Source organism: Amphibalanus amphitrite, unplaced genomic scaffold (assembly GCF_019059575.1).
Source record: "Amphibalanus amphitrite isolate SeventyFive unplaced genomic scaffold, NRLGWU_Aamphi_draft 000017F_arrow, whole genome shotgun sequence".
Taxonomy (NCBI): domain Eukaryota; kingdom Metazoa; phylum Arthropoda; class Thecostraca; order Balanomorpha; family Balanidae; genus Amphibalanus; species Amphibalanus amphitrite.
This window is the reverse complement of record NW_024881513.1, coordinates 905,784-931,803: the sequence shown is the minus strand read 5'-3', so window position 1 is coordinate 931,803 and position 26,020 is coordinate 905,784. Positions and strand designations below refer to the sequence as shown.

The 26,020-nt window shown below is 45.0% G+C and overlaps 1 protein-coding gene and 1 long non-coding RNA gene across 4 annotated transcripts in view; both read right to left on the bottom strand.

Annotated features, from left to right (window-relative positions):
* LOC122387552 (GTP-binding protein Di-Ras2-like) overlaps window positions 1-26,020 on the bottom strand; it is a 99,615-nt gene that overhangs the window by 41,217 nt on the left and 32,378 nt on the right. The window lies entirely within an intron of this gene.
* Window positions 13,093-15,583, bottom strand: LOC122387570. Of its 2 annotated transcripts, none has more exons than XR_006257622.1 (2): window positions 15,053-15,583; window positions 13,093-13,329 (listed from the first exon to the last, which is right to left on the bottom strand). It is a non-coding gene; the product is annotated as an uncharacterized LOC122387570 (long non-coding RNA). The 2 variants fall into 2 exon arrangements; XR_006257621.1 differs by having other exon boundaries at window positions 13,093-13,240.

Below are 26,020 nucleotides of genomic sequence, written 5' to 3'. Positions count from 1 at the left end.
CCAGCAGGGCGTGGATACCCAGGATCCCCATCAGGGCGCGGGTTAACCCCCATACGAATAGGGGTAGCGTGTATTTTTCGGGAATAGATCACGTTAAAAGGGTCGGATCATAAAAACTGTACCCTCGAGCCGATCATTTTTATCTGTCCTGAAAATGGCATGACCTTAACCCGAATAAACGTTGATTTGTGAGATCTTTCTTGAGATCATGGCAGTCCACAAAATCTCACTTCAAGAAGTTCCAGCAAGAGCCGATTTACTCGGGACTTGTCATTGACCTCTGGAAGGTCACCAAATGACCAAGGACCTTTAAATTGGGTAGCAGCGCGGCTGCCTATCTTCACGGGCAGCACGCTCAATTTTTCTGCAAAGCTCCAACTCAGAGGCCGAGATGCTCGGGTCAGGGTGCAATGGACAACTCCTCTCCCTTGCGTTAGTGACTGTGAAAACGCCAACAGGCGAGCGCCGGCTAATACATGACAGTTACTTTTGCGCGACTGTACGGAATGGTGAGCAGCTATGTACATGAAAATGGGCATGCGCCAGCTGATCAGTTCATGCTTTGTGCATTTGCCCTCGACTAATTTTTGAATCCTGGGGCACAACAGTTGCGATGTCTGTCCCATCAAGGGACCCATTAATTCTAAAAAAGATGAGGCTTTCTCAGAGGCCCTCATTACCCCCCGCCGAAGGGCGCCATTACCCCCAAAGGGGGCATGCCCCACCATTTGCCGACCCCTGTCTAGCACATGGTTCAATGTGTCAAAAAGCCCCATAGTAGGGGAGAGTGGGGCAAAGCGGCCACCCTAACGCTTCTCACGATGCCAACCCTTGATTTTTAAACTTGGAAAGATTCTTTCTATACCAATGTGATCCCTATTAAGTTGCCTTTTATTTCAACTGCGTTTTATTTCCAAAGGCGTTCACATATGAAAGATATTGACAAAACTTTAAACCTATGCATATTGGCCACTTTGCCCCATACCCTGGGGCAAAGCGGCCACCGGCGTCTTCTCAAGTCCCGACATGAGAAACAAAATAGTTGCCTCGTGTACGACTAGGGTATTTGATGGTGACAAGGTTAAGCGAGGATGGATGTTTACATTATCATCTTCCATCTGTAGGTAAACAAAGAAAGGATTTTCATGAAAAAAACATTTAATTGCATTATTTGGTAACTCATGCAACTGGAAAGTGGCCAAGATGAATGCATGACGACACATTTGAATATAAATAATGTTTTTTATCCAGATGGAAGCAGCTTATGGCCAATTGGGGGGTGGCCACTTTGCCCCGGCTACTTTGCCCCGCGCATACCGTCCGAGACAAAAATATTCCAGCTTAGCTATTAGTGGGGTAAAAAACATTAAAATTGGTAGAATATATGTACGATAACCATGCAATGCATGGACAAGAACGCTTATAAAAATTCCAAACGGTTATGGAATAACATAACATTTAAAAATTGTAAACATAGTTGGTAACCTGGCAAGAAATGCTTTTCCGTGTTTCACAGAACAATGGTGATGGGCCTGAAACCCCGGTCTGGCTCATTCGAACGACCGTGAAGAGAAGTATAATTGGAAACCATAAATTGGAACTGACGCCAGCTATGAAGGGCTAAAACGATGGGTGGCCGCTTTGCCCCGGGTGGCCGCTTTGCCCCACTCTCCCCTACTGTTGTGGCCGGACATTTGGCACATCATCCTATGGACAGTTTAAGCCTAGGACAAAGTTATTTCTGGAGTCAGCGGCTGTCGGAACAGAACAGAACAGAACAGAACAGATTTATTTGAATAAGATCCACGATTACATGGCTTTTCACTTACTCGCGTCTGAATGGTAATACAATGGGAAGTTGGAACAGACACACGGAAATGACTACAAACATTCGCATACCATGCATACACTCGCACCAGAACCGATATCGTGAATCAGAGAGATCCAGCGAACAGCCTGGCATCTGCCCGGAAAGACAAAGTGCCAGGCTCAATGCCGCTGTCGTTCAGCAGCGACACACCGCGGTAACAGAGTCGCCGCCTGCCGGCCTCCACACGGATGGCCGGAAGGGTAAACGAGTCCGCTCGCCTGGTGTTATGATCATGCCGCTGGTGGGCTCGCTGTCCGAAGGTCTTAAGAAGAAAGTCCGGATCAGGGGGTGTCGAAGTCTAGTAGGAAAATCTGGCAAATTCCCTGCGTGACGTCACGTCGGGGATGACCGACGGCACCTTGCACTGAAAGATACGGCAGAACGGCTATTTTTGAAAAATGATTAAAAATACTTTTGTGCTGTTATGACGCATAAAACGCTTATCAGCATCTTCCACATCATGTGATAAAGGCATATCCGTGGTCGAAAATAGCTGAGCCCCTCCCAATTTCCAACCACCGACCTCATAAGCAAAGGATGTAAGCGTAATCCTTAAGGGCGACTTTCCTATACATATCCGTACATATGCGTCCTTATGGAAATCGGTAGTGTGGCGATTGGCGACGCGCGCGACATCTGTGTGGCGACCAAGTGGCGACTGTGGCGACACCTGGTGGCTGCTTTTCTGCTGTATGTAGGCATTGGGGTTTTGCCAGATGTGGTTCCTACTGCTACACCACTATGTTGACCCAATACTAGAAAAGTTATTTTGCTAGTAAAAGGCAAGCAAATTGAAAGTTGATTTATAAAATTGCTTATAAATGATAACGAGATAATAATAAAGAAATTTTGATTGAATAATTATTTAAATAATCAACCGTGAAACTATATTCTGGTAGGTTTAGTAGAAATAAGTCCGTGCAACCTTGTATTTAGGGCCTTGGTCCGGATGACCTGACTTCATCGTCCGCTCGACTGCACACAAGGTATGGTAAGCCACCAACTGTTCGGCCGTGCGCCAGCCGAGGCTCGGCCGAGGAGTACGCTGGACAATTCAGCCCCTGGTCTATATGGCGGCTGATCTGGCCGGGACACTGCTAGGACTGGCCACTTACTTCAATCACTGACCAAAACGATCATCTCCGTACCCATGGTCTACGCATTTCCCAAACACTTCAAGCACTAGCCCTCGCCCATGTAGGGGGGAGGGGGGTTGGTGCACCCCCCCCCCCTGAGGTTTTTCTTACACGCCGAACCGTTTCAGATAGCCTGCTCAAATTTTCAGTACCCTTTGGGGCATCCTTTGCGCAACTTTTGGTAAAAAAATTTGTCAAGGTCATGTCAGGTCACGTTGTTATGACGTCATAAAGGGAACAACCTCCGGCCAGATTTACGCTAAATTGGAGATTGCTTTACATTGGTATAAATGCCGACTGACCTGACACACTGATTGATTGTTTTAGAATCACAACTGGCTGATTTGACATTGGCACCATGTCCGTTGACATTTTGAAGGTTACTAAAGGTCAAGGTAAGGTCAGTGACCTCGGTTGACCTGAAATGACTTCTTGCACTTGTATGCCTTTTCGGGGTATTTTGATGCCCTGAATTCGACTTTGCTATCCATTTCAGGCATCGTCGGTTGTTTTTTGTAGTTCATTTTGGGTCAGGGTCAGGTCAGTGACGTCACACGCCTGACGTGACCCAATGCACAAATGACCTTGCAGACTTCCGATGCTCCCAACGCATCATTTTTAGAGTTATATGACATCGAAATATACACCAAACGATAGAGAATTGATCAAGGATCACGATAGTGAAGGTTTCAAGTCGATATCTCTTACCGTTTTGCCGCAATCGGCGCGGAACTCAGAAAAAATTAGATTTTTCCGAAAATTTGACCTTTGACCGGTCATAACTAGGTCAAATGTTGACCTAGGACCAAAAATATACCACCAATCGCGATATCTCGTTGAGAGCAATCCGTTGGTCTTTTCCGCTAAGCTATACGACGCTCCGTTTTCAAACGCCAGGGGGGGTCGCACCAACCCCCCCTGCATGGGCGAAGGTGGCAAAACACCGTTTACGGACGAGGGCTAGGCTGTGCAATGTGCATCCATTTGACCACATCTGGACCATATGAGCACTGGCCTATGTGCTCATATGGTCATCGGTCTCAATAGGACAATGTAATCTTGGGGCATTATGAACGACGTACCCATTCAAGGCACTGGCCATTTCGACCACTGGGCACACAATGCCCTGGACATTCAGAACCACGGTCCAAACAATACGCACGCACCCGTTGCCCGGCTACAATGCGGGCCTAACCCTGATCGAGGGATTTTTGGGCTGCCGTACAGCAGGACCTGGACTATGGACATATGGGGCGTTCCACGACAAATCGACAAGTGCCCTGCACCCTCATATTTTATTTTTTGCTTAAAATTGGTCTAAGGGGTTGTGATGGGCGGGGAATCCAGCTGTGGCAAGGATTTTTTTCTTCGAACAACGGTTTCCGAGATATAGCCTCGGGCAATTCCCGGATGTCGCGCTGCAGCCCTATGTTTGGCGGCCTATAACTCGAAAACTATTGGTTTTCTACGATAAAAACTTTATATGGTTCAACTCATAATCAACCAACAAACTTTTTGGCTATCTCGGATTTTCAATTTTTGAAAATTTTGATCACGTGACCTTTTGACCTATTTTTCGAAGAGTGACCTTGATATTTTCCCCACTGAAAGTTGCAATTTTGTCTCATGACGATTAAAGCCTTATCAATTGTCATTCATATGCGAAAATAAAAAAGTGGATATCGCCCTGCGTTGACCTCAGGTCAGGTCATTTTTATGACCTGTCCATTATTACGAGCGGGAGCGACAGCGAGATCTCGAGAATAAAGCAAGATAGCGACAAGCGGTAAACGGTGCAGGGTACAAATGGATAAGGTCTATAATTTTTACTGAGGTCATTTTCAGGTCAGGTCAAAGATGACGTCACAGGAGCAAAAAGGAAGTCAAAATTGCGGCACTACATATATATGATGTTTTTCTAGAATAACTTTTAAGGTATCCCAGCTAGGAACAAACTAATAGCACCATCGTGATCCTCTCGTCGGTCCGCATCGAAACATATGTATGTTGACTTCAAAAGGTCGAAAGGTCAAAAGTTGACCTTAGGTCACGTGACCTAAGGTCAACTTTTGACCACGGGGTCTCCGGTTCCGTCTATCACTAAACGCCGTCTGGTCGTGGATGAGGTCGAACTTATGGCCATGAACGGAACGTCGGTTCAACGCCCCCCCCCCCCCCCCCGCCTCCCCCAGTCGATCTCGCGTTAATCGTCGGTCACTGCGAGTGTGCAGGTATATGAGCGACCTTTCGTTATTTCCGTTATTTATATGTTTTCGTTATTTAGGGGAAGTTGGGGCAATGCCGGAGTTGGGGCAAAGCCGAAATTCGAGATATTTCGAAAACCGTAAGATATGGATGCCACCTGTCAGTGATGCTCTGAACCTTAAGTGACTACAATTATCGCATGTTTGTTTCGAGTCGTCATTCGGAATACTTCGGCTGTGAGGGCGCCAAGAGCGTTTTCAAGGTACGCGTTCCTTGTACTACATGCGCCTTTGAAGCTGCATTTCTTACTCATTATGCTACCGTTTGTCTGGCCAATTCGGTCACGTAATCTTCAGCATGTCTTTGCATAAGTGTGCTGCCTATTTGAAATTTATACGGCACGTTGAAAAGTTATGGGCCTGCAAATGAAAGTATGGCTGGCTGGGGTAATGCCGAAAACGTGCAATTACGCACGTTAAAGCACGCTACGTGGACTTTACTGCTGTAGAATAGCAACGCGAATTTTTAGTCACACAAATTACACTTTCAACCGACACAACGGCCTGTTACCTATAAGGAATTATTTACCTGGCATTTTCTTATTATATCACACAATTATAACTTCCAGTGTGCACTAAGCGTCCTCAAGCTCTTAAAACGCCTGTCAGCTTTGATAAATTTTTGATAAAGTTTGAGATAAAGTGGCAAAACATCAATGTCGGCATTCCCCGTAGATCATTTCTCCCATTTTCGGCTTTCCCCGCAGTCCGGGGCAACGCCGAAAGTCACTTCTTTGATATTTTTAGTTTGTGCGCTTAACGGTATGCGAATTCATCAAATGCGCCTGGTATGTTTGAAAGGCAAAAGACTGGCCTCTCGAATGACGCCAACAAGAATAGCTTATGTTGTCTACCTTGCGTGCTACGGGCGTCAGAAAAAAAGTATTCGGCGTTCCCCCAACTTCCCCTATATGTTTGTGTATATATTTACATTTGTTTATCATGCATATGATATGAAGTGTTAATAAATGTTCCATTATTATTTCTTAATTTTATAATGTGTTGGATGCTTGAAAGATGCACTTACACCGGAATATTGCAGAATGCAAAACACAATCATTGAGACTTGTAGTTATCACTTATCTAGGATATAACCTTTTTTGCACGTCTTTTCGGCCTTACACAATTTCCTTTTTGGTAATTGATTAGTCCTTTTTGCAGTAACTATAGTGAAAGTATGTGCTGCTAAAGAAAGCAGTTTTTGCGAACTTTTCATGCAGCAGCTTTAACTATAGTATAGATATTCTACTTTCAGCCCCAATGCTTTCGTTAGCATTATTCTACTTGTCGTGGGGTAACAATAGCGCTAAAACGGTTCATATGTGAGTACGGAAGCAAGGCCCTAAAACATAAGGTTGGACGAAGTTTTCTACCAAAAATGTACTAGAATAGCGCACGAGTCAAAGCTATTTCCGTTGTTTCTTTACAAATATGTCGCAAACAAGCTTTTTCTGTAATAAATTATTATTTCAAAGTTAAGCAGCCAGTTTCTTTAAATTCGATAAGCAAACACTTATTTTTTATATAAAAGCCTAGCTGATATAGTCCAACTCTAGTTGAATGATCAAGTAGCTACTAAATTTTCCAGATGTGACACATATTGCGCACTTCAGACAAATGCGTTGCTAGGGCGTTGCTAAGGACTCTTTGGCATGTTTTGCTGCCTGGTTTTTGTTATGAAGCGTGTTATGAAGTGAGGGAAGTGAGATGGACAGGCTTTTTTAATTTTTTTTTCTGGTTTTCTAGGACAGTCTCAATTATTTAACTTCACAAACTTTTCTTGCTTTTTTATCCGAGGCTTTTTCAATAATTGGTAAATTCTAGCGTGTAAATAAAAGGGCGAGCAGGCCACAGGGGTAAACGCAAGTCGACTGATGGTGAAATTAAAGGTAGAAGTGTCTGTTCCATTAGAAATTTAATGTGATGTGATGGAACATGAAGCAACAGGATCAGACGCAAGAATCACCAATTAAGAACCCCAGAACCAGCAAGCGCCATGCAATCAAGAGCAGCCATGGTACCTAACGTTTGACTAGCTTTCAGAAAACCTTGGAAAACGCCAGACGGTGAGCAATCAAGAGATCTTACAAGACAGTAGTTACTTGAAAACGAGAGCCGCCAGGAAAATCAGTAGATTCTTCAATGGCAACACATTTCAACATCTATCTAGCAATGATTTGCACCAGCAAGCAGGGCTGCGGAGTCGGAGTCGGAGTCGGAGTCGGTCGGAGTCGACAGTTGTGATCGGAGTCGGAGTCGGAGTCGAAGTCGATTTTAGAAACCCGAGCCGGAGTCGGAGTCGGAGTCACCGAAAATCTGTCGACTCCGCAGCCCTGCTAGGTCTGCGGAGTCGGAGTCGGGAGTTGGAGTCGGTCGGAGTCGACAATTCTGCCCGGAGTGGGAGTCGGAGTCGGAGCTGGTTTTTGAAAGCCGGAGTCGGAGTCGGAGTCGGAGTCGCCGAAAACCCATCGACTCCGCAGCCCTGTCAGCAAGAAGGTGCTATCATTGTGTTTTGTGTTTGTATCCCTAACTGCTCAAAAATATGTGTCAATAAATAAACAAACAAATAATGCGTCTTTTTCTACTGAAAGTAAGTCCTCCAAGTGGCAGGGGATGAATAATAGAAGGTACCTACCTAATTAATATATATTAACACATGGTTTCCCGTGTGTAAATGGTTTTAACGCACGACGTGGATGGATTGGAGCACGAGTGTGTTAATGCACGAGTGAAACGAGTGTCCTTCGAATTAACGGACGGTTAATCTCCAGTGAACGCACCGTAAAGTATGTATTAATTGTCATTTATTCATTCAATTCATAGGCAATTCAGGGTATCGATCGGCAGCGCCCTTACTGCATGTTACTGCGGATCGTCGATGGGTTTCTTGATGACTCCGACTCCGACTCGACTCAAAAATCAACTCTGACTTTGATTTCAAATGTCGGCTCTGACCGACTCCGACTCCACAGCCCTAGCAGGTCGATGCGGAGGCAATGGATTTTTGGTGACTCCGACTCCGACTCTGGCTTTTAAAATCGACTCTGACACTGACTCTGGTCAGAACTGTCGACTTCTGACCGACTACAACTCCGACTACGGAACTCTGAAAGGTCTGCGGAGGGGATCGAATTTCGGTGACTGACTCAGACTCCAGCTTTTAAAATCTACTCTGACTCCGACTCGACGACTCAGGTCAGAACTGTCAACTCCGACCGACTTCATGACTCCGACTCCGGTGCCCTACTGGCAGCTATCACGCCAGGGAGCTGCAAATCGTATGTTCCGTGGCGGTTTATGGCATTAAAGTCGATAATGCGGCTGAATCGCACTATGAAACACCCTTATTGGCTGCAAGAACCACGAAAGTTAGCGCATCACCACTGGAAAACGTGACAAGTTATCGATTAATTGGCCCTGGATTTGGATAAATAACATGTTGATGATCACATTAGCACACATTTACATTATCATCTATCTCAAGGTTGCCCTTCAGGCGGCTCTAAACTATGGCAATTTCCCTATCTTCAACATGTAAATGCCCTCGAGCGACCTCGTGGTGACGTAGGCATGGGAGTGCCAGGTTGGTAGGAACTAGACTTCGACGCTCCCTGTACGGAAGGTACTAACTGCATGCTATTCTTAGCACCTTTTAAAGTTTAGCACCGCTAGGGTACTGAAAATTGGTCTAGCAGGTGTAGGGTACTACATTTAGTACACGGGTGCTAAACAAATATGGGTACTTATATTAGCACCTTGATACTAAACTAGATCTCAGTTAAGTACGAATAAAATGCTTAGCTTAGCACCGCTAGGGTACTGAAAATTAGTCAATTGAAAAGTACCTCTATGGTGCTAAACTTTTTTTACAGTGTACACTGTAAAAAAGTTTAGCATTTGGGGTACTAACGCCTGCTATTCGTAGCACCTTTTAGCGTCAAAAGAACCCTACGACGTATTTACAAAGAAGCATGGTGCTAATACTGTGCTAATGATAGCTAACATTCCCATCAGATATTATAAGTTTAGATCACCTATTCTTCTACTGAGCTTAACGTCTACTTCTGCTAGTACCCAGTCCATCAGTGAGTGCTCTTTCAAGCTGGATTTCTAATTAGAACCATTTTAAGTGTTTTAGAAGTTGGTAATGCTGAATATGGTGCTTACGTTAGTATCACAATAGAACCGGACATGCTTACAGAGGAAACAAATTTGAAATTGGCGCCAAAGAAAGTAGCTAAGCCCTGCTTTACAAATCTCTGGGAGTCTTATCACCAGCCCTTTAGCACGTTTTGACGGCGCAGAGCGATACACTGTAAAAAAAAGTTTAGCACCATAGAGGTACTTTTCAATTGACTAATTTTCAGTACCCTAGCGATGCTAAGCTAAGCATTTTATTCGTACTTAACTGAGATCTAGTTTAGTATCAAGGTGCTAATATAAGTACCCATATTTGTTAAGCACCCGTGAAATGTAGTACCCTACACCTGCTAGACCAATTTTCAGTACCCTAGCGGTGCTAAACTTTAAAAGGTGCTAAGAATAGCATGCAGTTAGTACCTTCCGTACTCACATATGAACCGTTTTAGCGCTATTGTTACCCCACGACAAGTAGAATAATGCTAACGAAAGCATTGGGGCTGAAAGTAGAATATCTATACTAGTTAAAGCTGCTGCATGAAAAGTTCGCAAAAACTGCTTTCTTTAGCAGCACATACTTTCACTAGTTACTGCTAAAAGGACTAATCAATTACCAAAAAGGAAATTGTGTAAGGCCGAAAAGACGTGCAAAAAAGGTTATATCCTAGATAAGTGATAACTACAAGTCTCAATGATTGTGTTTTGCATTCTGCAATATTCCCGTGTAAGTGCATCTTTCAAGCATCCAACACATTATAAAATTAAAAAATGATAATGGAACATTTATTAACACTTCATATCATCTGCATGAAAAACAAATGTAAATATATACACAAACAAACGCACGGGAAATAACGAAAGGTCGCTCATATACCTGCACACTCGCAGTGACCGACGATTAACGCGAGATCGACTGGGGGAGGCGGGGGGGGGGGGGGGTCGTTGAACCGACGTTCCGTTCATGGCCATAAGTTCGACCTCATCCACGACCAGACGGCGTTTAGTGATAGACGAAACCGGAGACCCCGTGTTGTTGTCGTAGTTGTCCTCCATTGTAAGTGGTAGTCGACGGAAGAACTGACCAGGCCCCATGCCTGGAGCAAAAAAAAACTGGATCAGTTCCAAGATTTTTTCTGTTGGGAGCTATTTTCGCAAACAACACAACTTTCCTTCAGACCAAGAAGGGCGATTTGCCAAAGTCGGAATATGAAGCACTTAAACAATATAAGATAATGTCAAAAGATACAACGTGTCAGACTCACCAAAGTCGATCAACGTCGGTGTCGGTGCAATGTGTCGGTGGCAAATGCCATGTACCACCCGGCCCCGGAGCACTTCACTTCACTTCACTGCACTGCTGCACTGCACTTCCCTCCACCTCACTGCCTCCCGGAGCAGGGGCACGCACTCCCATGCCACGCACGACGGATTCCACCGATAATAGCTGATTTAAGCTATCATTCCAGAGCTATCACTCGGTGGCATGTGCCCGGAGCACTTCACTTCACTTCATTTCACTTCATATACCGGAGCACGTGCACACACTCCCACCACGACCAACGGACTCCACTAAAATGGCGCAACACGTGGCCGGAAACAGCTGGCACGCGCATGCGCATATCGCTCTGCGCCGTCAAAACGTGCTAAAGGGCTGGTGATAAGACTCCCAGAGATTTGTAAAGCAGGGCTTAGCTACTTTCTTTGGCGCCAATTTCAAATTTGTTTCCTCTGTAAGCATGTCCGGTTCTATTGTGATACTAATGTAAGCACCATATTCAGCATTACCAACTTCTAAAACACTTAAAATGGTTCTAATTAGAAATCCAGCTTGAAAGAGCACTCACTGATGGACTGGGTACTAGCAGAAGTAGACGTTAAGCTCAGTAGAAGAATAGGTGATCTAAACTTATAATATTTGATGGGAATGTTAGCTATCATTAGCACAGTATTAGCACCATGCTTCTTTGTAAATACGTCGTAGGGTTCTTTTGACGCTAAAAGGTGCTACGAATAGCAGCCGTTAGTACCCCAAATGCTAAACTTTTTTTACAGTGTATGCGCATGCGCGTGCCAGCTGTTTCCGGCCACGTGTTGCGCCATTTTAGTGGAGTCCGTTGGTCGTGGTGGGAGTGTGTGCACGTGCTCCGGTATATGAAGTGAAATGAAGTGAAGTGAAGTGCTCCGGGCACATGCCACCGAGTGATAGCTCTGGAATGATAGCTTAAATCACCTATTATCGGTGGAATCCGTCGTGCGTGGCTGCATGGGAGTGCGTGCCCCTGCTCCGGGAGGCAGTGAGGTGGAGGGAAGTGCAGTGCAGCAGTGCAGTGAAGTGAAGTGAAGTGCTCCGGGGCCGGGTGGTACCTGAGCATTTGCCACCGACACATGCCACCGACACCGACGTTGATCGACTTTGGTAAGTCTGACACGTTGTATCTTTTGACATTATCTTATATTGTTTAAGTGCTTCATATTCCGACTTTGGCAAATCGCGCTTCTTGGTCTGAAGCAAGGCTATATAACCAGGTAGGCTACTCCGGTTTCCATAACTGGCAATAGGCCCGATCGGCCCGCCACCTACCGGCCGGAGCGCGGAACTATTGTGACGTCACAAAGACCCTAGCGGCCCCCTTGCGCCCGCCGTAAATACATTACGCCGGGCGGGCGGCAGGCTTTTTAACGTATTTTTGGAAAAAGTAATAGGTTTAGTGAAAAATGGTTCTTAGATATTTCGAAGAAAAATGTCTCGTCTTTTCGATGATGCATTTGGATTTGGGACAATCAGGCGGACATTATGATACTTTCGGTAAATGGACTCGCCGTCGCACTACTAGCGATGTGCGGTGCGTCTGTAGTTTAGCTGCAGTGATCTTTGCCCCTTGTGGTGCTTCTTTTTCCTTGATGACGCTTTTATTAGGATTTTTTCAAATGTTTTGAATGGACGGGTGAAGGGTTGATAATTGACATGTCATGGGTAGCTTGTCGAGAGGGCACTTCCCAATTGAAAAGAAATCCGGACTCCTGAGAGCTTTGAAAGCCAAAATGCCCACACATTCAGACGAGGCTTGACAACTGGCTAAACCTAGCCTAATGACAGTTGGCTGCGGCTGCCAACACCAGCTGCAGTCAATCCTGTCAGTAATCTATATCGATTCGCTTCAGCTCGCGCTTATTGAAAATTCAGCGCCGTGTCCATAAGCTCGAAGCTCTTCACTGAAGAACAATAACTAGCCGGCCAACTGAGCTAGACGTCTAATACAAAGACCAAAAGAAGATCACTTCAATAGCCCAAAGGGACTTCTCGGTTTCTTCACAAGACCCAATAGGCCACCCAACACGTAACAAGAAACATATACAACAAATTGAACTGAAAACATTAAGACAAGGTCGAGCGTGACGGAAAAAATAATTTATTATGTAAAAACGCAGTAATCGAACGATGACAATGATGTACGTACTACTCATCTGTCCGGACTGGCGCCGGATTGCAGAAGGATATCTGGCGAGACGCAGTCGTAAATGCGCTTTTCATGCCAAGCTTGATTTAGACGCGGTGACTGGTTGTTGTCATGCCACCTTGCAGCTCTTTTGTGCTACAATGCGTGGACGGGAGTGGGACACTGGCGACTGTCGGGTCCTCTGCACTGCTCTGAGCGGACGGGACACCGACGTCTGTCAGTTCTTATGCGTTACACTGCGCGGACTGGACGTCGGCGTCCGTCGGGTTTACTGCGCTGCCCCGGTGGCACATCGTGACATCAGCATCTGCCGTCTGTCAGTTCTTGAAGCGCGGGCCGGACATCGGCGTCTGCCGGTTCTTCTGCGCTGCGCTGCGCGAACGGGACACCGGTATCTGTCAGGTCTTCTACGCTGCGCGGACTGGGTACTGGTTCTTTTGGACATGTAGGAAATGCAGGATCTGAAAGGGACACGAGCACATATATCACAAACAAGGCAGAAGGAATCAGTGGCGGATCCAAGGGGGTCATATGGGTCATGCCCCCCCCCCCCTTGGGGCCCTTGCGGTGCCCCACGGGGGCACCACAGGCCTGCCAGGGCCACCACCGGCCTATCAATTCCTAGGGGCACCACAGGCCTGACGGGGGCACCACAGGCCCTCCAGGGGCACCCAACGGCCTCGCAGGGGCCAGGGGCACCCCCGGCCTCACAGGGGCACCACCGGCTTCGCAGGGCCCAGGGGCACCTTGGGCTTATCAGAGGCACTTCAGGTTTGTCAGGGGCACCACAGTCCTGCCAGGGCCTAGGGGCACCAGCGGCCTAGCAGGGGCACCACAGGCCTGGCAAGGGCACCACGGGGCTGTCAGGGGCACCATAAGTCTGTCAGGGGCACCTCAGGCTTGTCAGGGCCCAGGGTCACCACAGTCCTTTCAGGGGCACCACAGGCCTGTCAGGGACACCAGAGGTCTGTCAGGGGCACCACAGGCCAGCCAGGGGCACCACCGGCCTCGTAGGGGCATCTTGGGCCCGTCAGGGGCACCACGTGCCTGTCAGGGACACTTCAGGCCTTTCAGGGGCACCACAGTTCTGTCAGGGCCCAGGGGACAGGGGAAAAATAAAAAAAAACAGGAAAAAAACTAAAAATAGGGCCCACCACAAAAATAGGCCCACAAAATTAAGTGGCCGAAATACGTTAAATTTTAATTTTGGGTATAGGTAGGGGCCCCACTTCGATTCGTGACCCCCCTGGAGTTTTTCTGGATCCGCCCCTGGAGGGAATATGATGGCTTGTTTAGTGGATGGGGCAATATGTGAGTGAAAGGTTGAAATAATGCCTACACAAAGTGCGGCGACAGTTCCAAATGCAGAATAAACGTAAGCTGTGACTCAAATCTATAACAAAAGAAGCAGGAGAAGAATCAGGTCTCCGCACGGACAGTGGCATTTTTATGTTTCAAGACTTTCAGGTTTAAATCATTGTTGCATGGCTAAGAAAGACAAAACCAGAGTAAAATAGATATGGTGCATGCTGCGTACTCAATTTACCAAAGATTTTGTTAAGATTTTGTATTATTTTTTCACTGTTCAAGCTTCCTATGGATTTCAATTAAAAATGAGCCAGTTATGAGCAAACATGTGCAGTGTAAATTGGTGCAAAGAAAGTTCACTGATCCTTATGCAAGGTTGCATTACTATTTTCACTTTTCAGTATGGTAACTTATAAAGCATAGGCAACAAAGTTATTAACAATTTCATTTTTGTACTGCAACAAGCACTCATTCATGGAGTCCAGGACAGGCTCAGGAACCTGGGCTGCGGAGAAGTCGCTTAGCACACCAAGCTGATGCTCGGAAAGCATCAGTATCTTTGTTTTTATAGCATCAAAGAAAGTATAAAATTATCCAGCCAACTATTTAAATGGACTGGCATGAGTTTTATTTGTTTTGTTGACATATTCATTAAAAAAGAACAAACAGTTAGCTGACAAATGCTAATGTGAACTCCGAATCAGAATAGTTTTATATCTAGTCTTGAACACCCATCCAGAATAACCAGCAAGCACATTTTCTTTGAGAATATAACAAAATAAACACCCTTTCTAATAGACACCGCAGTACAGATTGATATGGATGGAATTTTTCTGAAGATATAAACATAACAAATGTAGGTGTACTGATACTCACCTGTTTTGCCCAAATTGAAAGGTATGGCAGGACATTTACATGTCAATATTATGGTGATGATCAATTTGACGATGCCTGCCACAGAAGCCTAGTAAATTTTCAAAAGAACTTCGTAATAACTTCATATATTTTCACAATATCACGGTGGGTAATACAACATACAACCCGCAACAAAAGCTAAACAAGTTTGCGCCGACATTGTATCATGCGCCATTCAGGCCTTTTCTAGGGGGACTGTCTTCTGTGTAAATCAGGAAAACGACAAATGACGTCACCAGGGGTACGGTTATCGTTCATCCCAAAATTTGTAAAACTTAGAGTGAAATATTTAGTTTCGTGCACATGTGTCACTTAAAACGAAAACTAACTTTCATAAAAAGCCTCAAGTTTGCATCAAACTCAAGGATATTTTTTAAACGAGGTCAAAAAGTAACCACGGGCTTCTATAGTGGTATGTGCAGCAGGGGATAGTATGACGTGGCAAGGCTGACAGCCAATCAGCGAGCCAGTTGGCCTATTGCCACTTTTGAATATCCCCTTTAACACGGGAATGAACCCCCCTGGTCTGAAGGAAAGTTGTGTTGTTTGCGAAAATAGCTCCCAACAGAAAAAAATCTTGGAACTGATCCAGTTTTTTTTTGCTCCAGGCATGGGGCCTGGTCAGTTATTCCGTCAACTACCACTTACAATGGAGGACAACTACGACAACAACACGGGGTTTCCGGTTCCGTCTATCACTAAACGCCGTCTGGTCGTGGATGAGGTCGAAGTTATGGCCATGAACGGAACGTCGGTTCAACGACCCCCCCCCCCCCCGCCTCCCCCAGTGGATTTCGCGTTAATCGTCGGTCACTGCGAGTGTGCAGGTATATGAGCGACCTTTCGTTATTTCCCGTGCGTTTGTTTGTGTATATATTTACATTTGTTTTTCGTGCAGATGATATGAAGTGTTAATAAATGTTCCATTATTATTTTTTAATTTTATAATGTGTTGGATGCTTGAAAGATGCACTTACACGGGAATATTGCAGAATGCAAAACACAATCATTGAGACTTGTAGTTATCACTTATCTAGGATAACCTTTTTTGCACGTCTTTTCGGCCTTACACAATTTCCTTTTTGGTAATTGATTAGTCCTTTTTGCAGTAACTAGTGAAAGTATGTGCTACTAAAGAAAGCAGTTTTTGCGAACTTTTCATGCAGCAGCTTTAACCACTGTAAAAAAGTTTAGCATTTGCACTGTAAAAAAAGTTTAGCACCATAGAGGTACTTTTCAATTGACTAATTTTCAGTACCCTAGCGGTGCTAAGCTAAGCATTTTATTCGTACTTAACTGAGATCTAGTTTAGTATCAAGGTGCTAATATAAGTACCCATATTTGTTTAGCACCCGTGTACTAAATGTAGTACCCTACACCTGCTAGACCAATTTTCAGTACCCTAGCGGTGCTAAACTTTAAAAGGTGCTAAGAATAGCATGCAGTTAGTACCTTCCGTACTCACATATGAACCATTTTAGCGCTATTGTTACCCCACGACAAGTAGAATAATGCTAACGAAAGCATTGGGGCTGAAAGTAGAATATCTATACTAGTTAAAGCTGCTGCATGAAAAGTTCGCAAAAACTGCTTTCTTTAGCAGCACATACTTTCACTAGTTACTGCAAAAAGGACTAATCAATTACCAAAAAGGAAATTGTGTAAGGCCGAAAAGACGTGCAAAAAAGGTTATATCCTAGATAAGTGATAACTACAAGTGTCAATGATTGTGTTTTGCATTCTGCAATATTCCCGTGTAAGTGCATCTTTCAAGCATCCAACACATTAGAAAATTAAAAAATAATAATGGAACATTTATTAACACTTCATATCATCTGCATGAAAAACAAATGTAAATATATACACAAACAAACGCACGGGAAATAACGAAAGGTCGCTCATATACCTGCACACTCGCAGTGACCGACGATTAACGCGAGATCGACTGGGGGAGGCGGTGGGGGGGGGGGTCGTTGAACCGACGTTCCGTTCATGGCCATAAGTTCGACCTCATCCACGACCAGACGGCGTTTAGTGATAGACGGAACCGGAGACCCCGTGTTGTTGTCGTAGTTGTCCTCCATTGTAAGTGGTAGTCGACGGAAGAACTGACCAGGCCCCATGCCTGGAGCAAAAAAAAACTGGATCAGTTCCAAGATTTTTTTCTGTTGGGAGCTATTTTCGCAAACAACACAACTTTCCTTCAGACCAAGAAGCGCGATTTGCCAAAGTCGGAATATGAAGCACTTATACAATATAAGATAATGTCAAAAGATACAACGTGTCAGACTCACCAAAGTCGATCAACGTCGGTGTCGGTGGCATGTGTCGGTGGCAAATGCTCATGTTCCACCAGGCCCCGGAGCACTTCACTTCACTTCACTGCACTGCTGCACTGCACTTCCCTCCACCTCACTGCCTCCCGGAGCAGGGGCACGCACTCCCATGCAGCCACGCACGACGGATTCCACCGATAATAGCTGATTTAAGCTATCATTCCAGAGCTATCACTCGGTGGCATGTGCCCGGAGCACTTCACTAAAATGCTAAACTTTTTTTACAGTGTGGGGTACTAACGGCTGCTATTCGTAGCACCTTTTAGCGTCAAAAGAACCCTACGACGTATTTACAAAGAAGCATGGTGCTAATACTGTGCTAATGATAGCTAACATTCCCATCAAATATTATAAGTTTAGATCACCTATTCTTCTACTGAGCTTAACGTCTACTTCTGCTAGTACCCAGTCCATCAGTGAGTGCTCTTTCAAGCTGGATTTCTAATTAGAACCATTTTAAGTGTTTTAGAAGTTGGTAATGCTGAATATGGTGCTTACGTTAGTATCACAATAGAACCGGACATGCTTACAGAGGAAACAAATTTGAAATTGGTGCCAAAGAAAGTAGCTAAGCCCTGCTTTACAAATCTCTGGGAGTCTTATCACCAGCCCTTTAGCACGTTTTGACGGCGCAGAGCGATATGCGCATGCGCGTGCCAGCTGTTTCCGGCCACGTGTTGCGCCATTTTAGTGGAGTCCGTTGGTCGTGGTGGGAGTGTGTGCACGTGCTCCGGTATATGAAGTGAAATGAAGTGAAGTGAAGTGCTCCGGGCACATGCCACCGAGTGATAGCTCTGGAATGATAGCTTAAATCAGCTATTATCGGTGGAATCCGTCGTGCGTGGCTGCATGGGAGTGCGTGCCCCTGCTCCGGGAGGCAGTGAGGTGGAGGGAAGTGCAGTGCAGCAGTGAAGTGAAGTGAAGTGCTCCGGGGCCGGGTGGTACAGGGACCCGCAGTTGCTTCTGTACACACTAGTATTTCAGCGTATTCTTGGCCTGTGACACCGTTGGAGGCGAATTGGGAAATGATTGTGTGCTTATTAAAACCACCATCTGAAGGGCTTTAAACTGATGTGCTGCTCTCCTAATTCAGTGAACTTTTTATGGCTATATCAGCAAAACATTGTTTTCAGCGCTTTTTCCTGCCCCATTCCTTCTGAAACCTGGAACCGCTTATTCCATTTACTCCTGCCATCTGACGATGGTCTTGCTGACTACTAGTTCCGGCGCTAGTTACTGCTCCAGTTTTGCACCCGGCACAAACTCGGGCGGCACCGGGCCGTGGCTCGACCAGGGGAGGGTCGGACCGAGCCGACTGCCTGGGGCGCGGTTAGATCAGACGCCCTGCTGGGGAAGGGGACGGGAGTGAGGGGGAGGGGAGGAGGTGGTCACGTGGTCCGTCCAAGCTCGCAGACGGCCTGTCCTGCGCCCAGCCATGTTCCGTGATCCAAAATGGCACGAGAGCTGTGGAATGCCTGGAGGAGACGCTTCGAAAACGAACTTCAGCAGCACTAATTTACCATATTCTGTGGAGATAAATGAATATTATCTTAATGCAGAAAAAATTGTATGCCTTAGCTGTATAAGCTGTATCTTTTTAAAAGTTGTAAATAGGATTATTTTTAGGGACTTATAGGTTTCGGATACACAGTGAATTGTGTTACATCAAGCCGTTTCGCTGTTATGGTTACTAACTGAAGAGTTATCCTTTTTTCTCACAGGGAATGACAATACAATAACAATACGAATAAAACCAGACGTTTCGCACAAAAAAGTGCCTCCGTCAGTGGCAAGAAATAAGTAATTAGGCATAAATGTTTTCTTTCGATAAAATCGATGAAGTGGTTATCTTTATTTTTTTAAAGATATATTTTCAGCAGTTTTTTAATCGCATCATGGAAGCTTATAAACATTTGTGTATTTTATCGGCAACCCGGCTGGACAGACCGAGACGGTGCCGCATATAGTTCTCATCGATGTTAAACCTATACACTTATTTTTCTCCACTGACGAAGGCACGTTGTTGTCCGAAACGTTTGGTTCTATTCGCATTGTTTTTATGCTGTCATTATCCGTGAGAAAAACATACTCATATGGACTGGTCTCAGTTCATGTAGAAATTGTTGCATATTCATCAACACAGATAAAATGAATATTAGCCCTCACCACACATATAAGTAGAGGTAAGTAGACCGCGCCCCCTGTTTTTCACCAATAAATCGCGGCAAAGCGAAGGATTGCGACGATTCTTTGGTGCCCTGGAGTTAATCAATTTTACAACTTCCCGGAAAATTAAATAGCCCTTATCATTTTTGCATCTTGTCTGAGAATTTTAAATCCCTGAACCAAATTACCTTTAACCTGTGATTATTTTTCTCAAGATCATGTCAGGTCAGAATAGCAATTGAAAGTCAGCACACATCTTCTGTGTGTTTCCATAGTCGTTTCGTGATTAGCAACGTGACACCATTGCATGTGAAATATACTATCTAATGTTTGTCTCATTGATTGTTGTGGGTGCTAAGGTCACGTGAAACTCAGGTTAAGGTCATTTACTTGAAATGATCTCGGTTAACTTCCTTAAATTTGCACCTTTTTACTGTGGTTTTTAGGAAGTGTTGGTTTGAAATTTAGCACTCATTTTAGCATTTGAAAACTAGGCATACTTAGGTATCAGTTATAGTGCCTATGCAATATGTTGCAAGGCTGTAAGTGCTGGTTAACCCTCGCACGACCAGGCCATTTCTCATAACACGAACGACCAGGGGGGGGGGGTTGTTACGGCCCCCCCTGGCGTTTCGAAACGGAAGGTCGTAGAGCTTAGCGGAAAAAACCAACGGATTGCTCTCAACGAGATCTCGCGATTGGTGGTATATTTTTTGGTCCTAGGTCAACATTTGACCTACTTATGACCGGTCAAAGGTCAAATTTTCCGAAAAAAAATCAAACTTTTTCAACTTTCCGCGGCGATTGCGGAAAAACGGTGGGAGATATCGACTTGAAACCTTCACTATCGTGTTCCTTGATCAATTCTCTATCGTTTGGTATGTATTTCGTTTCCCTAGCTCTAAAAATGGCGCGTTGGGAGCGCCGGAAGTCGGCAAGGTCACAGTCGGCGGCAGAAATTCGAAAAATCCAAATTTAAATTTTTGAAATCTGATTGTATTTTTGGATTTGGGAGGTCCATTTGCTCCCTATAGAAGCTAATATTGCTGCATATTCCCATTGAGGTGACAAGAATTAGCAAAATAGTGGTTCGGGCGCTTTTCAAAAATAGTACCGGACGCTGTTCCTCTTGTGACGTCATAGCTCCGTGACCTTACCTGACCCGGTCAATTTTCTTGCACCACACGATAGCCAATGCTTGCCCCAACATGCATGGGAAGTTTCATCATGATCCATCAAACAATGTGGGTATCACCGGCAGAAAACCTAGGGATTCGGCGCACACGTTTGGTGACTGTCGGCCGGAGGCTGTACCTCTTATGACGTCATAACTCCGTGACCTGACATGACCCGATCAATTTTTTTTCGGCAAAAGATGCGCAAAGGTTGCCCCAGAGGGTATTGAAAATTTCAGCCCGCTACGACTCAAGCCGTTTAGCGTGCACTTCGAAAAAACCTCAGGGGGGGGGGTGATACACCCCCCCCCTAGGCGTTCTAGGGTTAACCCTCGCCCGCACATGCCAATTTCCCATCCTAGAACGCACATGGGGGGGTGGTTGCCACCCCCCCCCCCCCCGCGCCATTTCGTTCCTGTTGGAGATAGAGCTTAGCAGTAAAGACCAAAAAGATTCTTTGGGAAGAGACGAATCCAATGATACCCAGTTTTACCTTCTCAGGTCAGTCATTGACCTTCCAGGTCACGTCAAACTAAAAAATGTTGCTGTTTTGGGTCACCGTTGGATATCAAGTGTGCTGCTTATCAAATACCAATGACGATGCTGTTTTCTGGTGCCAAGCCAGCTAGAACCTCTTTGTCACACTACCCGACCAGAATTTTGCTGCTGAGGTCATTTCAGGTCAAGTTAGGTCAAGGTCAATTATATGTGTTTGTATGTCTGTGTGTGTCTGTGTGTATACTGATGTGTGCACCGATTGTTTTTGGGTCCATATTACATGAAATCATGATCTGAGAAGCTTTTACCAAAAATGCAGTCAAAAAAACTTCAAAAAAAGTAAATTCAGCTTGCCTAAAACGCAATTATCTTAGGTGACCTAGGTTGACCTTGACCCTGACCTTGACCCCTGTACATCGTCGAACAACATGTTCCATGATAGGTAGGAGGTAAGACTGGCAAAAAAGGCCGAAATCAGGGTGTCAAAAGCTCATAAGGCCCATGGCAAACGCAAGATGTTGAGAATTGGCCATTTGGGTCATGACATGACCTGAAAAACAAGGTCATATCTCCGAAACCAAAAATCACAGAAACTTGAAATTTTCAGTGGACATCAAGAAAGGATAGAGGAGCAGCTATACGAAAAATCAGCCTTCTAGCTCTAAAAATGTTGAGTGCAGAGCAGAAAGACTACCTGGGGGGGGTGGCAACCACCCCCCCCCCCCATGTGCGGGCGAGGGTTAACATTCTATGGATAGCCGGCAGAACGCCTAATGGGTGATCTGGCGTGACCCGTCCTACCCCAAATGCTTTGATACATCATCTTTTATCAAAGCAAGTGCAAAGTCGGAGTCAGAAGCAAGCCACGTCCCAGCAAACTTCACTTGTAGAAATTCTAGTAGGACCCAATTTTCCGTGCTTTTGGGTTATTAACCTGATCTGGGAGGTCAACCAGTGACCTAGGATCTCAGCATTGACCAGGACATAAAAATAATTGGCTTTCTCTCGTCAGCGATGACCAGGACCCTCAAATCATCGGATTTCTCTCGTCACGAGCAGCTCGCTCTTTTTTATTTTTCAGCGAAGCTCTGGCTATTTTTATCAAGGGCCGAATGGCTGAGGGTTTCTACGCCCCTCCGCTACATGTAAGACGCTGAAAAGAAATGCCTAAGTGGGTGAGGGTTAAATATCGATTGGTTTTTAAGTGCCGAAGCCCGAAGCACTTTAATTTACTTCGATAGCAGTTTTAAGACCAACGAGCTCGAATACTATAACTTCTTGAACAATGTAAGCACCACATAAAATGAATCGTAAGAGAAGCGGCTCAAGATTAAGGAGCTATGAGACACTTAATAAAAAACGGCATAGATTAGAAACTGCACCTAACTTGCACTGGTTTTTAAACCTTTTCGTTGCAGACTGGTAGATTAAATTTTAGGATTGATTTCAGCTGATGCTCAAATGGAGCTATTCATTCGTTCATTCATGCGACCATCCAATCCCATTAATAAAAGAAGCCAGTGACAAAATTGTTCATTTTAGATAAGTGTGAAATACAAACTCAATAAAAGTTGAATGATACGGCAAATTTGACAGCTTTTATAATGAACACACAAAAAACTTTAACAAATCAAAGTTGACAGCCCCAAATAGGGGAGAGTGAGGTAAGATCCAGACATGTGCATTGATCCGAGTGATGGATCTATGATCTCAGTGGATCTCGAAGCAAAGTACAGGTTGGGATATATGATCCCACCGGATCCGGCGTGAAAAATACATCTTGGATCTATGATCTCATATGATCTGACGATAAATTAAGAACATGGATCTATGATCTGAGTGGATCCCACCAGGCACCACACTTGAAACCATGTTTTAAAGGGTTTCTATGCCAATAAGTGACACAAAAATATGGATTATGACGTGCGATCACATAACATCACTAAAACAGAACGTTTGTGAGTTGAAACAAGTGCTTTTTGGGGATGTATGTGTTGACAAAAGATAAGTGAGGATCTATGATCTCACTGGATCTCAAGTAAAAAATGAGACTCGGATCTGTGATCCATACGGATCTCTCGATAAAGTACAGAGCTGGATCTATGATCCCGTCGGATCCGAGATCAGGATCCGTGGGATCAGATCCCAGATCCATTTTCTCGGGGATCCATGCACATGTCTGAGATGAGCCAGGGGCAAGTTTAGCCACCCCATGTTTCTCAGCTCCTATGGCGCTAATTGACTTGAGCTTCCATGTGCCGTTCGCTTACGATGCTGCAGTCTTTCACGTGAGACGGCAACGTTCTCACGCTCAGCACCCGGTAACATGTGGTATCGCCCCTGATAACTAGGACATGTTTTGCCTTTAAAATGAGATGGTTGTTATCTGCGGTGCGTGGTTATTTTCCTTAGCGGGTGTCATTAATCGAAAATGGCCACGGGTGGGGCAAGATGAGCCATTTTCACCTGGGGGAAGATGAGCCGGATAAGCCATTGTTGTCTCCGCTGTCGAAAACCAGACTGAGCTGCGCTTGTTTCTGCTGAATAAAAATGGTAGAAAATTGTTTTTCTTTGTTGATTACACAAGTTGTAAGTGATTTGCAGATTAGCTGAAGGATAAAATGATTTCTTCCGTGATAGAAAACTTGACGAGCTATTGGAAGGCTTAAAACAGCCACTTTTTGATGGAGGAAAAAAAAACTTTGCCATAAGTATCTATGCCATGGAGTAAATAAAAGAGCCCACTCTTCGCCGCGCCCGGGAAAAGAAAAGGTTCGCTTTTTCTATCCATGCTCAACTTTCCCCACGACGTGTCTCTACTTACCCCGCCCATGGGGTAAGATGAGCAACGTGCAAGATGATTTTTGACGTAGCCTTTTCAGTACAAAAATAAGCGGTATGAAACATTTCTGGCCACCATTACATGCGCAAATCGCCACTCTGTCCGTCCAACCCGTAAACGCAGAAAAATGATCAGTAAGTTAGCCTGTAGCTTACGAAAAACAAAAAGCGGCTCAACTTACCTCATTCTTCCCTACGTAACACAATTGAGGGCATTTTTAGGCCATCACAGTCAGACATGTGCATGGATCCGAGAAAATGGATCTGGGATCTGATCCCACGGATCCTGATCTCGGATCCGACGGGATCATAGATCCAGCTCTGTAATTTATCGAGAAATCCGTAGGGATCACAGATCCGAGTCTCATTTTTTGCTTCAGATCCAGTGAGATCACAGATCCTCACTTATTTTTTATCAACACATATATCCCAAAAAAGCACTTGTTTCAACTCACAAACGTTCTGTTTTAGTGATTTTATGTGATCACACGTCATAATCCATAGTTTTGTGTCACTTATTGGCATAGAAACCCTTTAAAACATGGTTTCAAATGTGGTGCATAGTGGGATCCACTCAGATCATAGATCCATATTCTTAATTTATCGGCAGATCATATGAGATCATAGATCCAAGATGTATTTTTCACGCCGGATCCGGTGGGATCATAGATCCCAGCCTGTACTTTGCTTCGAGATCCACTGAGATCATAGATCAATCGCTCGGATCCATGCACATGTCTGATCACAGTATTTGTCAACAATTGTTTGGGGGACTGGGGAGGGTGGTTACTGGCTCATAATCTGTCCCCCCCCCCAAAAAAAAAGAAAGAAAACGAAACCGATCATCCGCAAAAAGAACTATTGAGCTCGAACCAAGGCGACGAATCGATTTATACGTATGCAGGATGACTAACGATGCCACTTTTTGACTTCTTGTGTCAAATAAATTCCATCATCTGGATAGCACGTCAACATTCTATTTGACACTTTGCAACAAACGTATACTATTTGGCGCGACTAGCCTCATAAATGTTCTGAAACTAAAACCGTTTCTTCGCAATTAACTTGAACCACGTTATTCCAGCTTATGCACGACAAAAATAAAATAATGCTTCAGGATCACTGGCCTGAATTCCAATGCTTAAAGTTTACTCAAAACCGGTGTGGCTGAGGCACTCTTCGCTACATCTCGTGACGGCCACCATTTTGTTGCATTTTTCGGTAAGCTATAAGTTAATAAGGAAAGGATTGGTGAGTGGGTTGAAAACAGCCCTCACCCTCCACCCCCTCCTTCTGGAAACATAAGTAACCGAAAGATCTGGTGATGGTTTATCCACCTCCTCTGCCGCCGCGCTGCGAGGCCTCGATTCGTTCGGTATGTGGCTTCCTGAGCGGTCCTCCCCGGAGGCAAGGTGAAAGGTCATGGCCTGTATCAGAAATTTATACGTTGCTGAATATGTTTTATAGTTCTTCCAAGGCCTTGGACATCGTTGTATTATATCGGATAAGCATTGCACTTTCTTGTCAATCAATACATCTAAAGAAAACTTGATCATAATCTTATACTGCGGCAATTGTAGTTCTGCTTACGGTTGCCTCTTTATGATACGGGCCACCACCACCTCCACTGCGCTGGAGCTCTGGCGTTCTACCCCTCCCCGCTACGGACCGGCCCTCGGGCTAGGTGTGTTAGTACTGAGCGCAAACCTGTAGTAGTCACGTGACTTTCATTCACGTAGCGGGAACGGAAGCTATAGGCGATACCAAGGACGGGCTCTGGGGAGGCAACCGGCGCGGAAAAATAGCACGATTGTAGTTTTGGAAGAATATCTGTTGCGGTAAGAGGAATTATACAAAACATACGTCCTAGGAGCAAACATGTGTTATTCGTCCATACTTTGCACTACATTTCC